Source organism: Mastomys coucha, unplaced genomic scaffold (genome assembly GCF_008632895.1).
Source record: "Mastomys coucha isolate ucsf_1 unplaced genomic scaffold, UCSF_Mcou_1 pScaffold20, whole genome shotgun sequence".
Taxonomy (NCBI): domain Eukaryota; kingdom Metazoa; phylum Chordata; class Mammalia; order Rodentia; family Muridae; genus Mastomys; species Mastomys coucha.
This window is the reverse complement of record NW_022196903.1, coordinates 55,606,245-55,621,662: the sequence shown is the minus strand read 5'-3', so window position 1 is coordinate 55,621,662 and position 15,418 is coordinate 55,606,245. Positions and strand designations below refer to the sequence as shown.

General features: G+C 38.8%; 1 protein-coding gene across 7 annotated transcripts in view; it reads right to left on the bottom strand.

Annotated features, from left to right (window-relative positions):
* The window catches only part of Ccser1 (coiled-coil serine rich protein 1), a 1,196,027-nt gene that overhangs the window by 1,061,861 nt on the left and 118,748 nt on the right, over positions 1-15,418 (bottom strand). The window contains exon 1 of one of the 7 annotated variants that reach the window (XM_031382064.1): positions 10,236-10,257. The exons of the other annotated variants lie outside the window; for them this stretch is intronic. The gene's annotated coding sequence lies outside the window, so the exon portion shown is untranslated. Of the gene's footprint in view, positions 1-10,235; positions 10,258-15,418 lie in introns of those variants that run through there. 7 annotated transcript variants of the gene reach the window in all.

Here is a 15,418-nt window from a genome sequence, read left to right as displayed (position 1 = left end):
ATATGGTGTTGGAGCTGGAACCCCAGTGAGCTGAGTGCAGGCATGTAAGCATCCACTGTGAGAGTAGCTACTTCAGGTTCATACTTTGACTTCCCAATATTGATGGACTAAAACCTAGATCCATGGACTAAAAATAATACCATTTTTCACTAAGAATTTTTTTAGTTCACCCAAATATTTATCACAGCAAGAGAAATGAGGCTAAAATACTTACAAAGTAGTTGTGTCTTTTTCATGTGTCTTTAGTCTTTCTTTTTCATGTGTCTTAGTCTTTCTTTTTCATGTGTCTTTAGTCTTTCTTTTTCATGTGTCTTTGTCTTTTTCAATGCTTTCCAGTACTGGGTTTTCCTACTTATTTTAATATTGCTCAATTCCATCCATTTTCTTGCAAGTCTTACAATTCTGTTTTTCTTGGCAACTAAATGCATGTGTATGACTTAACGACTATTTGCATGTGTGTGACGCTTTCATGGTACACAGGCTACTGCCACTGCTGTTGGCTGTCCATCATAACTAGATGACAAAACTCTATTGCTGAAGACTACAACACACACTTTGGTTGCAGGACTCTGGAACTGACCTGAAAGCTTCCTCCTTGTGGATGGGGAAAGCAACCAACACTCTTACCCAGCTCTAGACCCGGGATGCTACATACAATACTAGCTGGCCAGGCAACATGTGCTCACTCGTTCGATAGCAACATGAATGTTGTGGGAGAAACTAGACACTTTCTGATTGCATTTTTACCCTGCTACATGGTTGGGGGCGGGGAGGACTCATATCTGTTTCTGTTAATCACATGGATAAGGAGGCCATGGCTAAGGAGATCATGAGCTCTAGAGCGAAACTGATAAGTCTTGCTAAATAAGTATGTTATAATTGCTTCCAAAATACTATCATCATCGACATATGTGTATCAAACTATTCCTTGACCTTTTCTTTAGCATTTCTTGTTTGAATCAGCACTCAAACTGAAAGAGTAGCTCCATTGTAGGTCTCTTTAGAAAGTATTCAAAAGACTAACATGTGAAAATGTTTTCAGGAAAGTTTCTATAGTAAGCACATTTTATATGCTCTTGAATAGGTAGTGCAAATGATGAGAGCTCTGCCTTGTTTTGATTTGTTGAGGGGAACTCTGCCCTTGTGTAGATATAAAATCTATTGAAATAGAAGGCTCTTTGACTCCTTATGCTATGCATAAGAACTGTAATAAGTTTCAGGCTGTTGCGTAGTTGGTGCCCTCCATCAGAGGCCTAGCTCTGGGGGTTTGAATGAGCATGATCCCAACTCACTACTATATTTGAGTGCTTGGTCCCTATGTGGTTTGAAAAGGATTAATGATGGCCTTGTTGGCAGGGGTGTGGCACTGGTGGCACACTCACTGCCATGATGATCACAGACTCATTCTTTGAAACGGTAAGCAAGCCTCCAATTAAATGCTTTCTTTTCAATAGATAGATAGATAGATAGATAGATAGATAAATTAAACTTCATTTTACATGAAGCCTCATTTCCTACTGGAAGGGTAAAATACCTGTAGCTCAGTTTTCCATAGTCTTGAGAGAGACTCAGTGGGGCCTGGCTGCTGTCTAAATCTTCAAAGCTGCCCCTCTGCCACATGCCCCCCTCTTTACTACATTTACTTCCTTCCTTCTAACAGCCAAGACTGTGTCTGCTTGCTTAGTTATTCCATTAAATAAGAAATACACTAGTTCCTAGTACTGGACAGATTTTCAAGCGGTACCCTCGATCTGAGTACATCAATACTTTAAAAACAAATAAACACATCATATTGTGCCACAACTTATCTGAAGCCTAACAGAAGTCTTCCAAATTATGAAACGTCATTTATCTAAAAGTTGTGGTTAGACACCTGAGACATATGCATAATATAATATTGAACAAATTGATTAAAACAAGGTCTCATCTCACCACTTTCATTACACAAGAGATGTGTTGTAAGACTGACATAGTAATTTCATTTCTCTTAACTCTGTTGTTTTAATTATAAATGTAACCTTCTAATTCCTTAATAAAACTTACATATATTCTTCAAAATGAGAGAAACGTCTTTTCTCAATTACCCTGTTGTATCATGTATGTGTGTTGGGGGGTCGGTGGGTGCTGATATGCACAGGCCATAGTATACATGGAAGTCAGAGAAGAACCCTGGGGAGTTCATTCCCTCATCCTGCTGTGAGTTCTAGGAATTGAACCCAGGTTGTCAGGCTTTAACACTGAGACACCTCACAGTTTCTCTTTTCTCCATTATCATACAATCTTTCTTAACCAAATGCTATTTAAATCTGTAAATTTAAAAGCCCATTGCTTAGGGGCTTCAGCTACCATAAGGATTACCTGCTTGAGATAAAACAAACTTTTTACATACATTAAAATTACCCCGTCCTGCAGATGCAATTGACAACAAAGAAATCTGTGCCCTCAAATGCAAGGTCTGTGAATTATCAGTAGCATGAACGAGAACACTAGGAAGGATCATTTCATAGAGGTCGGGACAATAACTTGGTAGTTAAGAGAAGTTATTTTTCTTGCAGAGAAACTGGGTTCATTTCCCAGCACCCATGTGGCAGCACACAGCAGCCTGTAGCTCCAGTTCTAAGGGATCTGACAAACTCTCCTGGTCTCTAGTACCTTCATGCGTGTAGTATGCATACATAGAAACCAACACGGATACAAACAAAAAAAATAATAAAAATAAATGTCTCTAAAAAATAAATTATTTCATGGGAACTTCCCTGGTGATGAACTAGTACCACGCCAAAAATCTATGACCTCTCTCTCATAGGGTGCACATTCAGCATCTAGTGTTTGATGTTAGGCTATATTCCAGCAAATGTATGGGGCCTGAAACACATGGTATGAAAATGAAAGCAAAGGACACATGGGATGTGCATTAGATAAGCCAATAAGAAAACAGTCACTCCCCAAGATCTGTGCTCATACATAACTTGTCCTTTTGAAAATGACCTAGTACAAAGAATACCTTAACATTTTATTAAAAACTTACCCTAAGTTGTATTTTTATTTGGATTTTAAAACTCTATGAAGTTATTATTTGAAAATTTTGTGAAGAAATAAGCAAAATTTGAATCTTTTCCCAGCCCTATTCTTTCTCAATAGTTTTCAGAAAATTACCACAGACAGACAAAATGACCACTATCATAAAAAAATCTACTCTACCTGGGAAAACACAGGAAAGAAAATTTACAGGCACAAATTGTTTATAAATAACAAGTTTCACCTTTCAATCAGGCAGAAATAAATCATATGTAACAATATCAAAGCATGTACTTTGAGGAAGCTTCCCGGAAACTCTATCTAGTGATGCTGAGTCAACAGTGCCGGCTGAGTTGGAAAGACATCTGTCTGCTCTAGGCAATACCAGCTGTTTACCCAACAACACTCTTGGACTCTAACCATCATGTCACTTTCCTGTGAATACACATTAAAGGTGTTTCATTTAATCTCTTATGCAAAAAAGAAAATAATATAAGTATTTTGAACATATAAATCATTCCTACAACCCAGACAATGGCTACTCTGTCAGTAGGATCAGAAAAGAGACCAAGAAATGCATTGTAAAAGGGCTTCAGTCACAAAAAGGGAGTAAGGTTATGTATCCAGGCATGACAGGGTCAGAAATCATGTCACTGGAAGTAAGCAGTTAATTAATAAAGTATGTATGCAATTAGGCACTGTGAGCATATCACCTTATTCTGAAGTAAGATAAGAATGCAAATATTATTGCTTACATAAGACACAGGTGCTTCTTAAAATTATTTTAAGACAGGAATAGGTATATAAGTAAAGTCAGACTGCCCCAATTAGACTTTCATAAAACAATCCAATAGTCAAAGAGAAAGAATAGAACAAAAGCAACATAATAAGACAGTTCCAACAAAAAGGGACCAACCACTTCAAAACAAGATTCTGGTAATACTGTGCAAAGCAGAGAAGATTCTTATCTGAATTACTGGGACATGTTCAGATACATATTTAGAAATAGTAAGATTGACACCACCATCATACATGATAATAACTCTTGGTTGTTTTTAAGACAACAAAAATGGAAGACACAGATAAAAATGAGCTGCTTGGAGACTAGTAAGTTGTGAAACCAACAACAAATGTCAAAACTGTGTGTGTGTGTGTGTGTGTGTGTGTGTGTGTGTGTGTGTGTGTGTGTATGTGTACATGTATGTGTATGCAAGGTTAAGACATAAGAGCACGTTGATGTTTAAATAATGATGTATACTTTATGTTTGGAAACTTAGACAGTGGATATCCAGCTGAGAAAAATACTAATGGACGCAAGAATGTGTGTGACCTTGGGCCTGTATTTGCTATCTCTGTGATCTGACATGATGAGTAATTTCCTTAATCCTCCCAGAGCCATGGTGATAAAAGGATATATTGTCTTAAAAAAAAATGTTATATGGAAATGGAACATGAAAAGAAAAAGCAGGGAAGAAGAGGAGGGGAAAAGGAGAAGGGGAAGAGGAGTATTGAAAGCCAAAGAAGCTTGTGTCCTAATTACATGTTGGAGCATCTTCTGGGTATATGCCCAGGAGTGGTTTAGCTGGGTCCTCTAGTAGTACTATGTCCAATTTCTGGAGGAACCACCAAACTGCTTTCCAGAGTGGTTGTACCAGCTTGCAAATCCACCAGCAATGAAGGAGTGTTCTTCTTTCTCCACAACCTCGCCAGCATCTGCTGTCACCTGAGTTTTTTATCCTAAACATACTGACTGGTGTGAGGTGGAATCTCAGGGTTGTTTTGATTTGCATTTCCCTGATGACTAAGGATGTTGAACACTTCTTTAGGTGTTTCTCAGCCATCCAGTATTCCTCAGTTGAGAATTCTTTGTTTAACTCTGTACCCCATTTTTTTATTAGGGTTATTTGGTTCTCTGGAGTCTAACTTCTTTTTCATAGCAGCCTTATTTATAATAGCCAGAAAATGGAAACAACCCAGATGTCCCTCAACAGAGGAATGGATACAGAAAATTTGGTACATCTACACAATGGAGTACTACTTAGTTATTAAAAATAATGAATTTGTGAAATTCTTAGAAAAATGGATGGATCTGGAGAATATCATCCTGAGTGCGGTAATCCAATCACAAAAGAACACACATGGTATGCACGCTCTGATAAGTGGATATTATCCCAGAAGCTCAAGATACCCAAAATACAATCCACAAACCACAAGAAACTCAAGAAGAAGGAAGACCAAAGTGTGGATACTTCATTCCTTCTTTAAAGGGGGGACCAAATTCCCATGGAAGGAATTGCAGAGACAAACTATGGAACAGAGACTGAAGGAAGGACAATTCAGAGACTGTTCCACCTGGGAATCCTTCCCATATAAAATCATCAAACCCAGACATTATTTAGGATGCCAGCCAGTGCTTGCTGACAGGAACCTGATATAGCTGTTTTCCGAGAGACTCTGACAGTACCTGACTAATACAGAAGTAGAGGCTCACAGCCACCCATTGGACTGAGCACAGGGTCCCCAATGAAGGAGCTAGAGAAAAGACCCAAGGAGCTAAAGGGTTTGCAGCCCCTTAGGACAAACAACAATATGAACTAACCAGTACCCTCAGAGCTTCCAGGGACTAAACTGCCAACCAAAGTGTACATGTGGTGGGACTTATGGCTCCAGCAGCATATGTATAGCAGAGGATGTCCTAGTCAGTCATCAATGGGAGGAGAGGCCTTTGGTCCTGTGAGGCAAATCAGGAAAGTAGATATCATTTGACATGTAAATAAAGAAAATATCTGGTAAAAAAAGAAAAAGAAAAAAAAAAGGAAGTCAAAGAAGCTACAGACCTCAGTGACTAACTCGTTATGGGTAGCTAACGTGTTGGTGCTGTGCACAGGGGCGACGCTCCTTCAACCTGGGATTTCCCCAAGTACGTACCTGAACTCGACCATTTCATACCTATTTAGACCTAACATCTGCTTACCTAACCATAGTCACCACAGAAAGTGTATCACAGGCTGAGAGACTCAAGTGCCAGTGTGGCTTAGGTTAGTCTGACTATCCATTGTCACTGAATAAATTGTGATGTGAGCAATATGGCAAACATTATTTGACTAATCTCTTTTGAGGACAATAATGTTTATGATTTCACATTTTGAAATAGGTGCACAGATGTAAGGCATGCCACAGATGGTACAAAAAGACTAAAGGTAAAATTTATCCTTTTTTCCACATACATTTTGTCTACATGATCTGGGCATGATTTTGTATATATGAGCAGTGTACCTGTGCCAGATCTGGCATGGCCTTGGTGGGGACAGATTGACATGGTTCCTGCCCCTGGGACAGAACCTCCATGAGTGTTAATGGCTGCCATGGGCATAAGCCTTGTTTGTATAATAATGTACATATTTTCACATTCCTGGGAGGAATGCCCTCTCTGTTAATGTTAACAACTCCATGATAATCTGAGATAGCAGGAGTCAAAGAGGCAAAGATATGGCTAATGTCTCAGAAAATGGTAAATGCTGGGACCTACAGGACAGCCCTTAAGGCTATAAAAAAGAACTCTAAAAATATGAGTTAGAAATATACATAATTTCTCAAGTAGGCAAAAAATAAGGAAACAATATAAATTATCCAAGGAGCTTCATGAATCTAAAGGAAGAGAGCAGCAGCATTAATGAGCCATCTTGTCAGAAGATACAAAGGCAGGCAGATTCCAGCCTCAAGGTCAGACTGGCACAGAGCAAGGTTAGGCCTAGCAAGGTAGAATTGGTAATTTCAGGATGGGGTCCCACCCAGCTAGTTTATCATCTGTGTCTAACAGAGACAGATAGATCTCTGAATTCTTTTGCAATGTTAAAAGAAAATGTGTACTTGATGTTTCCTAAAAATTAAGAGGATGGGGTCACAGGATGCTGATTCATAGGATAATAAAAAAGGAAACCCAGAGTAAATGACTGCATTGATATATAAAATAAAAAACTGGGATTTTGGTCTGCATCAGATAAGCTAGCAGAAAGAGGTAGCAGTTCTTCCTTAGAATTTTTCACTAGTGATAGCTAGACTTTGAAATACACAGCCCTAAATGAGTTGTCACCATCAAATCCTTCTCCTCAGGGAACCCTGTGAGAGAAGAGGCAGAAGACTGTAGGAGCTGGAGGGGATGGAGGTTACCTGGAGAACAAGATCCTCTAAAACAGTGGTTCTCAAGCTGTGGGTTTCTACTCTTTTAGGGGTTGAATGGCCTTTCACAAGCTTGCCTAAAACCATCAGAAAACGTAGATATTTCCATTATGATGCATAACAGTACCAAAATTACAGCTATGAAGTAGAACCAAAATAGTTTTATGGTTGGAGGTCATCACAGCATGAGGAACTGTACTGAAAGGTCAAAGGGCCGCAGCGTTAGGAAGGTGGGGAATCTGCTCTAAAACAACTGAGCAAACCTCCCATGAACTCGCTGAAGCAGCAACACGGTTCTGCATGGTTCTGCACCAGGTCCTCAGCAGACATGCTATAGCCTTCAGTTTACTGTCTTTAGGGGACTCCTGAGTGTGAGAATAAGTGAGCACCCACTCTTGTGCCTTCTCTTTGAAGACTTTTAGTTTTCTGATTGCTGCCTTGTCCCAATTTCAATGTGACTGTTCTTATTTTATCTTGGTATATCTTATTTTGTAATGTTTTTTGTTGTTGTTGTTATCTCTTAGACACCTATTCTAATGAGAGACTTAAAGGGAGTAGATCCAGGTGGGAGAGGAAATGGGGAGGAACGGGGATGAGTAGAGGGAAGGAAAACTGTATTCAGATTATATTGTATGAGAAAAGAATCCGTGCTAATAAAAGAGGGGGGAAGGGAGATCACAAGTCACACTGACAACACCACTTAGAGATTAAAAAAAAAAAAAAAAAAAACACTCCACAGCTCAGCATTATGGGAGAAGCAAACAAGTCTGCATTTGCCTTGGAGTTTAGCTCAGAACAAAACACTTGCAGTTGCACATAGCGACCAGCAGAGGGCACAAAAGCTAACATTCAAATAAACCTAATTTAATGGACCTTTCTTTAACACAAATATCATTAAGTGCTTAAATGGTAAATGATTATATTAAAATATTATTTGTAATATAATTTTTTGTTTATAAAAATGGTGTTTGAATAGAATAAATCTTTTCGAAATAAAAGAAGTCTCTACCTCTTGACTAGAAAGTTTAGGAAGAGCTTAAATGCTAAGAAAAAAGACTTTTCAATTTTTTAATATCTAGGACTTATGCTGGTCATACTCGCTATGCCTGTAAAAGCAGAATTTGGAAGGCTCAGACAGGAGGACAGATGTGCATTCAAGACTAGACGGGATACAGAGTGAGACCTAGTCTCAAAAAAACCTAAACACACAATTAGAGCTATAACTTACTCCGAGAAAAAGAATTTTTAAATAATTAAATACAATGGAAGGCATTAAGTAAGTTGGTGGTGGCAATGCTAAGCATGTGCAATCACAGGTGTGTTTTCTATGTGTAGTCATCACTGCAGACAGTGAATGATGTGATACGTAACAGAGACTCTCACCATCTATTCAAAGGAAAACACGAATGTTAGCTGAGTCAAATCGGAAGTGAGCGATACTGTGGTGGAAGGAAAACTGAAATCCCTAAGCCTCCGCGTGCTCAGCCTTGCTTGGGTTGTGAACACTGCTTTCTTTGTGACTATCAAGTGAGTTAACTTCCGTTCTGTCATGGATTGACACGGCAAGCCAGTGCTGTCAGAATCATTTTAAAAGAATTACAGATTCTTTCAACATGTATCTCAATTTATAAATAACCACTTTCACCAAAGCCCATGTTTCACGTTGTGCATGGAAAGCATTGTTCTTGGATTGTGTTTCTTTTTACGATTAGAAAATCAGCAGGAACGACACGTGCACAGAACTTTACAAGTTAGGGAAGCATCGGTTCATGTTCATGCACATGTACAAGTCACACACATGTCTCCATACCACTTTGTTCTACTCAAATACAATGTGTTTTCATCTTGTAGCATGCACATAGGCATGCTTTATAAGTGTTTACTACTAACACTCCAAGGCATGTCATAGGAAAAAAAACAAAACTAAACAAAACTAAAACCAGCAGGAGGCAGCAGAGGGACAGCAACAGCAGAGAGGCTGTCTCCTGGTAAACTCCAAAATTAGAAGCTTGCTGTGCAGCCAAGGGGGAAACTTGGATCCAACTTGTTACACTTCAGTCTGAATGACACTTCCCCAGCACACACAAACAGCTTAGTGTCTTTTTAATATTTTTTAAGGAGGCTACTCTTTTACAGACAATGGAGGAAAGTAATAGCTAGCCTATTCAACCTCCAGTCAGGGAGGAGCACCAACAAAAAAGGAAACAGCCAGATGAGCTGGCCCATGACAGTGATGTGCTTTGTGCAACCAGAGGGATGAGGTCCAAGGTGAAGGTGCTGAGTGCGAAGGTGACGTGAGTGGAATGGAAGCAATCTTCTGGGAGAGGCAAAAGCAAGTATGAAATCTCTGGGTAAACATGCTCTGCCCAAGAACAACTTAATGAGGAGCACACAGACTAAGCAGTCTGAAAGTGACAGAACAAGAAACCCGTAGGACATCAGAAAAAGCCAGGAGAGAGCTAAATTAATCCACCTCTTCATAGAGGCATAGCCAAGCAGCTGGGAAACCATTGCCATTATCATTGAAAGAAGATAACAGGCTCTGGCTCAGAGAATCATATGGCAGGGTAAGGAGCTTGGTTTATTTTGGGGAGACCATCAACAAGAATGTTGGGGTCAGAACTGGAAGACCAGCACAGAGAAGAGACAAAGAAAATCCCCAGGGTTACTTTGTTAAATCGTTTTGTTATTTTGTTGCTGTTGGTTTGTTGTTGCTCTAACTGGTAAAGAAGTGCTGTTAAAATCACCATTACAATGCTGAACTCAAGAAAAATATGAATTACAAGTTTACTCAAAGACTTAAAACATGATGACAAATTAAATTATAATATCTTTTAAATTTTGAAAATAAAATATTCCTAAAGTGTACCCTTTAAAAACAAATTCATTTCTAGCCTCAAATTTAGAAAAGCTGAGAAGATAAGGTATATAAACATATTTAGAAACCCAAAGCATTGCAAACCATCAGTGTAATGTGTTGACTGTTCAATGCAGGGGTCTGTTATTCATTACAGCGCTACATTAATTGAGAAACACACCGTTGCATCCTCACTGCACCATCTGTGTTCTTCAGTCTCCTATGCCTCAGGGTCCGTGGCAAACAGTGGAAAGCAGTGTGCAGCACTTTGTAAGTGTCTGCAGTACTGAGACAGGGTGGTCAAGCCATGTAGCTTCTCTGCCATTTCTCAGGTTTATAAACTTTCCATAAGAGCATTAACTAGACTTCATTTCCTAAAAAGAAATACCAAAACTCCAAGATCCAGTCATTTGCTGTTAAGGTAGAAATTTTATACCACTATCAAAAAGGTAACTAACATGTTGTACTCCTAAATAATAATTTGATAACACTGAGTGTCTGTTTTGGCTGACCCAGTTTTTGGAATTTTTATTAATGGAAGAACCCTAAGTGGTGTTTTGGATTTCAGCCCGATAACAGAACTACCTCTCTTATAAGCTGGAACAAATTGCAATGGATAAATGTCTTCTTGGTAATCAATGAAGCTGTTCTAAAATCGAGACAGCCGCCTATGCCACTGGAGTGCCATTTAGGAATTACAACAGCAGCACTCGTTGCTGCAATGACCAGAAGTAAAGTATGTCTCTTCCAAGCCACAGCAATGGATTCACTCAAGGCCATGCAGTGTGGAGGACTTCTCTGTAGCAGTCAAGTAATCAAGTCATAAAGAGAGACCATGGGTGTCTCCAAAAATATTTGTATGAAATAGAATGTTTGGAAATATTATAAGGTTTTAATGAGTGAGGATCTGTACCAAACATACAGAAAATTAAAGGAAATATAGTCTTTTTTCTACACACAATAAATTTATTACCTAAATGACCAAAGTAATAAGATGAAGACTAAATGTAAATTATAGCATAGTATTGACAATTTATTTAAAAAGGACTGCATTCAGAAAGAACCATCCAAAGTGTACAATTTGCTTAACTTATTTTATTTATTTACTTATAGAAAGTCTGATGAGAAAGAATATAGCTTTTTATACACTTAGCATAATGACATATCCAAAACACCTACCTTTTCTTTTCTTTGACACAGAGTGTTGCTATATAGAGCAGACTGGCCTGGAACAAGTAGTGATTTTCCTGCCCCAACCTCCTAAACATATCTACACATCTCTCCTAGCACACATAGGCTCTGGGAGTAAAGCAGAGCCTTTCCTAGGAAGTCTTTGACTTTATCATCTTTCCAAGTCCTAGGGAAACTTAGGGTGGGTTTCCTTGGCTATGTGATTCCCCAGTGTGGACTGAAAATTTCATAACAAAATACTGACAACTAAAAAGCACTGGAAACACACTTATGCAAGCCTAATTTGTATGGAGATGCAACTACGCTGATTCAGGAAGTATAAACCAGAAGCCATATGGTTCTTAGTTCTCTAACACTACAGGCAGGCATGTCAATGCTGGATCTGAGTGCAGCACTATTGAAAAAAAATGCTTTTCTCAGTTACTCTGAGTCTCTTTTTGAAAATTAGTTAGAAAAAGAAAAGATGCAATGATTTCAATCTATTTCCATGTGTGAGATTTGAAACACAGCCAAAGAGGCAAGTCAATCTGGGCATCCCCATGGTGACGCAAGTGGGCCTTCTGCACAGGATAACAGGATAAACTAAACATCTTTCAGTTAGAGTCAAAGAAAATGAAGTAACTGTCAATGCAGAAAAAGCATTGATGCATCAATACATGAAATAAACAGTCCTTTAACAATGTTTGATTTATTTTTCCTGACAAGATGAAGAATAACAGATAAAAGTCAATCCCCAAGAATGTCCCAATCCAAGAAGCTCAGGAAGAGCTTTAGTAGATTGAGTTATAGCTTCATGTCTATTTCTCCTTGCAGTGTTGGTGAACAAGGAATGCTGCTGGGATCTGAGCAAGATGTGAGTGACAAACCAAGTCAGTTCCAGTGAAAGGCATGGAATGTGCAGAAAGTGCTGACACCAACGCTGCAGTGGACATATTTAGAAAACAAAAAGGAACAGTAGATTTTAAACACTTTTCAAATTGGGATGTAGCATGGTATACATTAATTGAAGTTTGACTTCGAATGTTACAGTGTGAATGCGTGATTTAAGACACGGATGGAAGGCTAAGATAACAACCCACACTGAAACATGACTCTGAGATTGTGCTGGAAGGGTTCCAAGCCTTCTTCAGCCAATGTGGTGAAATTCGTAGATTAATGGTTTAAAGACATTCTTGTTTGTCAGGAGCATGTGGGCTTTCTTATTCTAATTTTTGGCTTTAGCAGCAGGTCATTGTAGTATTTCATTTCTGTACCTTAAGGACAGTCGGACATTGGCTCATTACAGTGAACAGTACTGCTAGTTCTATTTATAGCTTCTTAATGTCTACTTTTTGCCTTTCTTACTCAAGTCCAATCAACTAAGTTTGATACACATCTCCTTGTAAATAGAGCCCGCAGGGGCATTTAGTCATCAGTGGGAGAGAGGGAGGGAGGGAGAAACATGGGAAGGACAGAAAGATGTATCATGGTGCAATTCCATATTTGTTCAGGAAAATATTCTTTAATATGAAAAGATTATTCAAGAAAATATTTTCTAAGATGAAAAGATTAATCACCATGGTTTTGTCAGTAGACCTAGGAGAATGGCTTAATTCCTTTATTCTTTAGGTTCTACATATAGAAAATATTTTGGGTTTTTTTTTTTCGAGACAGGGTCTCTCTGTATAGCCCTGGCTGTCCTGGAACTCACTCTGTAGACCAGACTGGCCTCGAACTCAGAAATCCGCCTCCCAAGTGCTGGGATTAAAGGCGTGTGCCACCACCGCCCGGCTAGAAAATATTTTTAAAAGATAAGCTACTTTATAATTTTCTACTTTTGGAATTGTATGTAATTCAATAAATAATACTTAATAGAGCCCAGAGGCTAATGATCCTCTTCTCTGACACAAATTTACTTGGACAAATATCCCTAGACTCATATGAAATATTCTTATAGAGCATGGATGTAAGAGTTTTATTTTCTTTACTTGGGTTATTGTGACAGGAAAAATACCAAGAATAAATTTCCAATAAGCTATTAATATCTAACTGGCACTCACAAGCAAGCCACTTACCAATTAATCTTAAAACCATGTGGTGTTATTCATTAACAGTCTACCTTAATCCAGTAGAGTTCAGAGGGTGGGTACTAAATGTCTGCGGCACCCTGTGGATAGTTCCTCTTTTCTCACATAGACCCAGGTGAGACTTTGTGCCCTTGCCCCCCAAGTTATCCCTAATTGGTGAAGAAAGAATTCTACAGCCTGTAGCTGGGAGAAGACATATAGCTGGAGTTTGGGGTTCCAGGGATTGGTATCTGAGGCAAGAGACCAGAAGGAGAGAGAAAGTGGAGAGAGAAAAGATGGCATGGGGGAGGTGAGTCATGAAAATATGGCCATGAGGGCTGGCCAGTTGGAGTTAAGAACTCCCTAGAGGAAACATGGCAAGTTATAACTCAGGGTTATGAGCACAGAAGCAGGCACAATACTATAGAGGGTTGATTTCTGCCTAGCTCTAGTGTGTTAAAGGCTTATTATAAATATTAATGTTGTACATCTTTTATCTGATGGAACTGAATGATCAAAGGTAGGATACAAATTCCCAAATGATATTAAATATTTACCACAACAATCAAGAGTTTGTGCTTTTGAATATCTACCTAAGGTATTAAGTAAAATAAAGTAAAACTGAATATAAACATCATGGATGCTAAACAGCCAATCAGCTCAGGGAATTACTGTAAGCTATAGGTGGCCACAGAGCTAGATCTGTACCATACATGTTACAGCCACCTTCACATCACACCAGAACTATTTAGAGCATCAGGGTGTGGATATCACATGACAGTACATTTGATTCTATGTGTCTGTTCAATCAAGAAAGTGAACCACAATGATTACCTACATAAAAGTACTATAAAATAGAATAGCATTAATATTACTCATTCATAGAGTAAAACCACAATATTCAGGCTTTAGTATGAAGTACTGTTAATAATTTACACAGAATGGTATATATAATGTCGCCATTAACAGACACCAATCTCAGAGTGGGAGGAGAGGACATGTCACTATAATTTCTAATAGTTTCTTTCATCCACATGCCTTAAAGTATGAACCATATTATAAATGATTCTATTTAATCATTTTTACACTTTGTAGATTTTATATCATTAGGGTGAATAAACAATTAAAATTAACTCCAACTGTATATTCATAAATCCTTAAAGCTACTTTAAGACTTGACACATTGTTATTGTGACCAAATTATTATATCAATATAAAATATATTTGCATATACACAAATATATTGCTTTAAATGTAAAGAAGGTTTTCAACCAAAGCAGATTTTTGCTATAACAATCCATCTTTATGTCCACTCAAAGAATTAAAGTTTGAAAGACCAATTATGATATGTAACTCGAGCAATATTGGTAGGTGGTGGCTGTTGCACTGCCGCTAATCTTAGGACTTAGGGGTGAAGACAGGGTGTTTTGGGGGTATGAGAGCTAGCCAGCATAGCTGGATTTGCAAGTTCCAGGTTCAAAGAGGAACTCTGTTCAAAAATAGTCATCCAGGAAGATATGTGCCCAGTAACTTCAGGCCTTCACATACATGTCTATGTGATACACATGCATCCACATCCACATTTGTCCTTACACATGTAAGTAAGTACATACATACATACACACACACACACACACACACACACACACACACACACACACACACCAAATATACAAACAAAAAGAAAGAAAGAACAGGGTAGGAAGGAGGGAGGAGAAATAGGAGAGGGGAGTAAAGAGGAGGGTGAAAGGGGGGAAGAGCAGGAGGGGAGAAGCAGTGGAGGCAACAGAAAGGGAAGAGGAGGGAAGACCAGAGGAGACAGGAGGAGAAATGGAGGAGAAACCAAGTGAATAGACAGGAAAGAGATAGGGAAATGTGAGGAACAGGAAGGGAAGAGATGAAAGAACAGTGAGGAAGAGGAAGAGATGAGAGAGAGAAAATGAGAAGGAGGTGAGGAGAGAGGGAAGGCTAAGAAACTTGATCAAGGTCTCTGTCTCCCAAAGGTAAAGGTAAGCAAGAATGGGACCCAATGAACTGATATGCAAAAATCTAAACTCTCCTCCTCCTCCTGAGTGCCTCCTCCTCCTCCTCCTCCTTCTGAGTGCCTCTCCTCCTCCTCCTCCTCCTC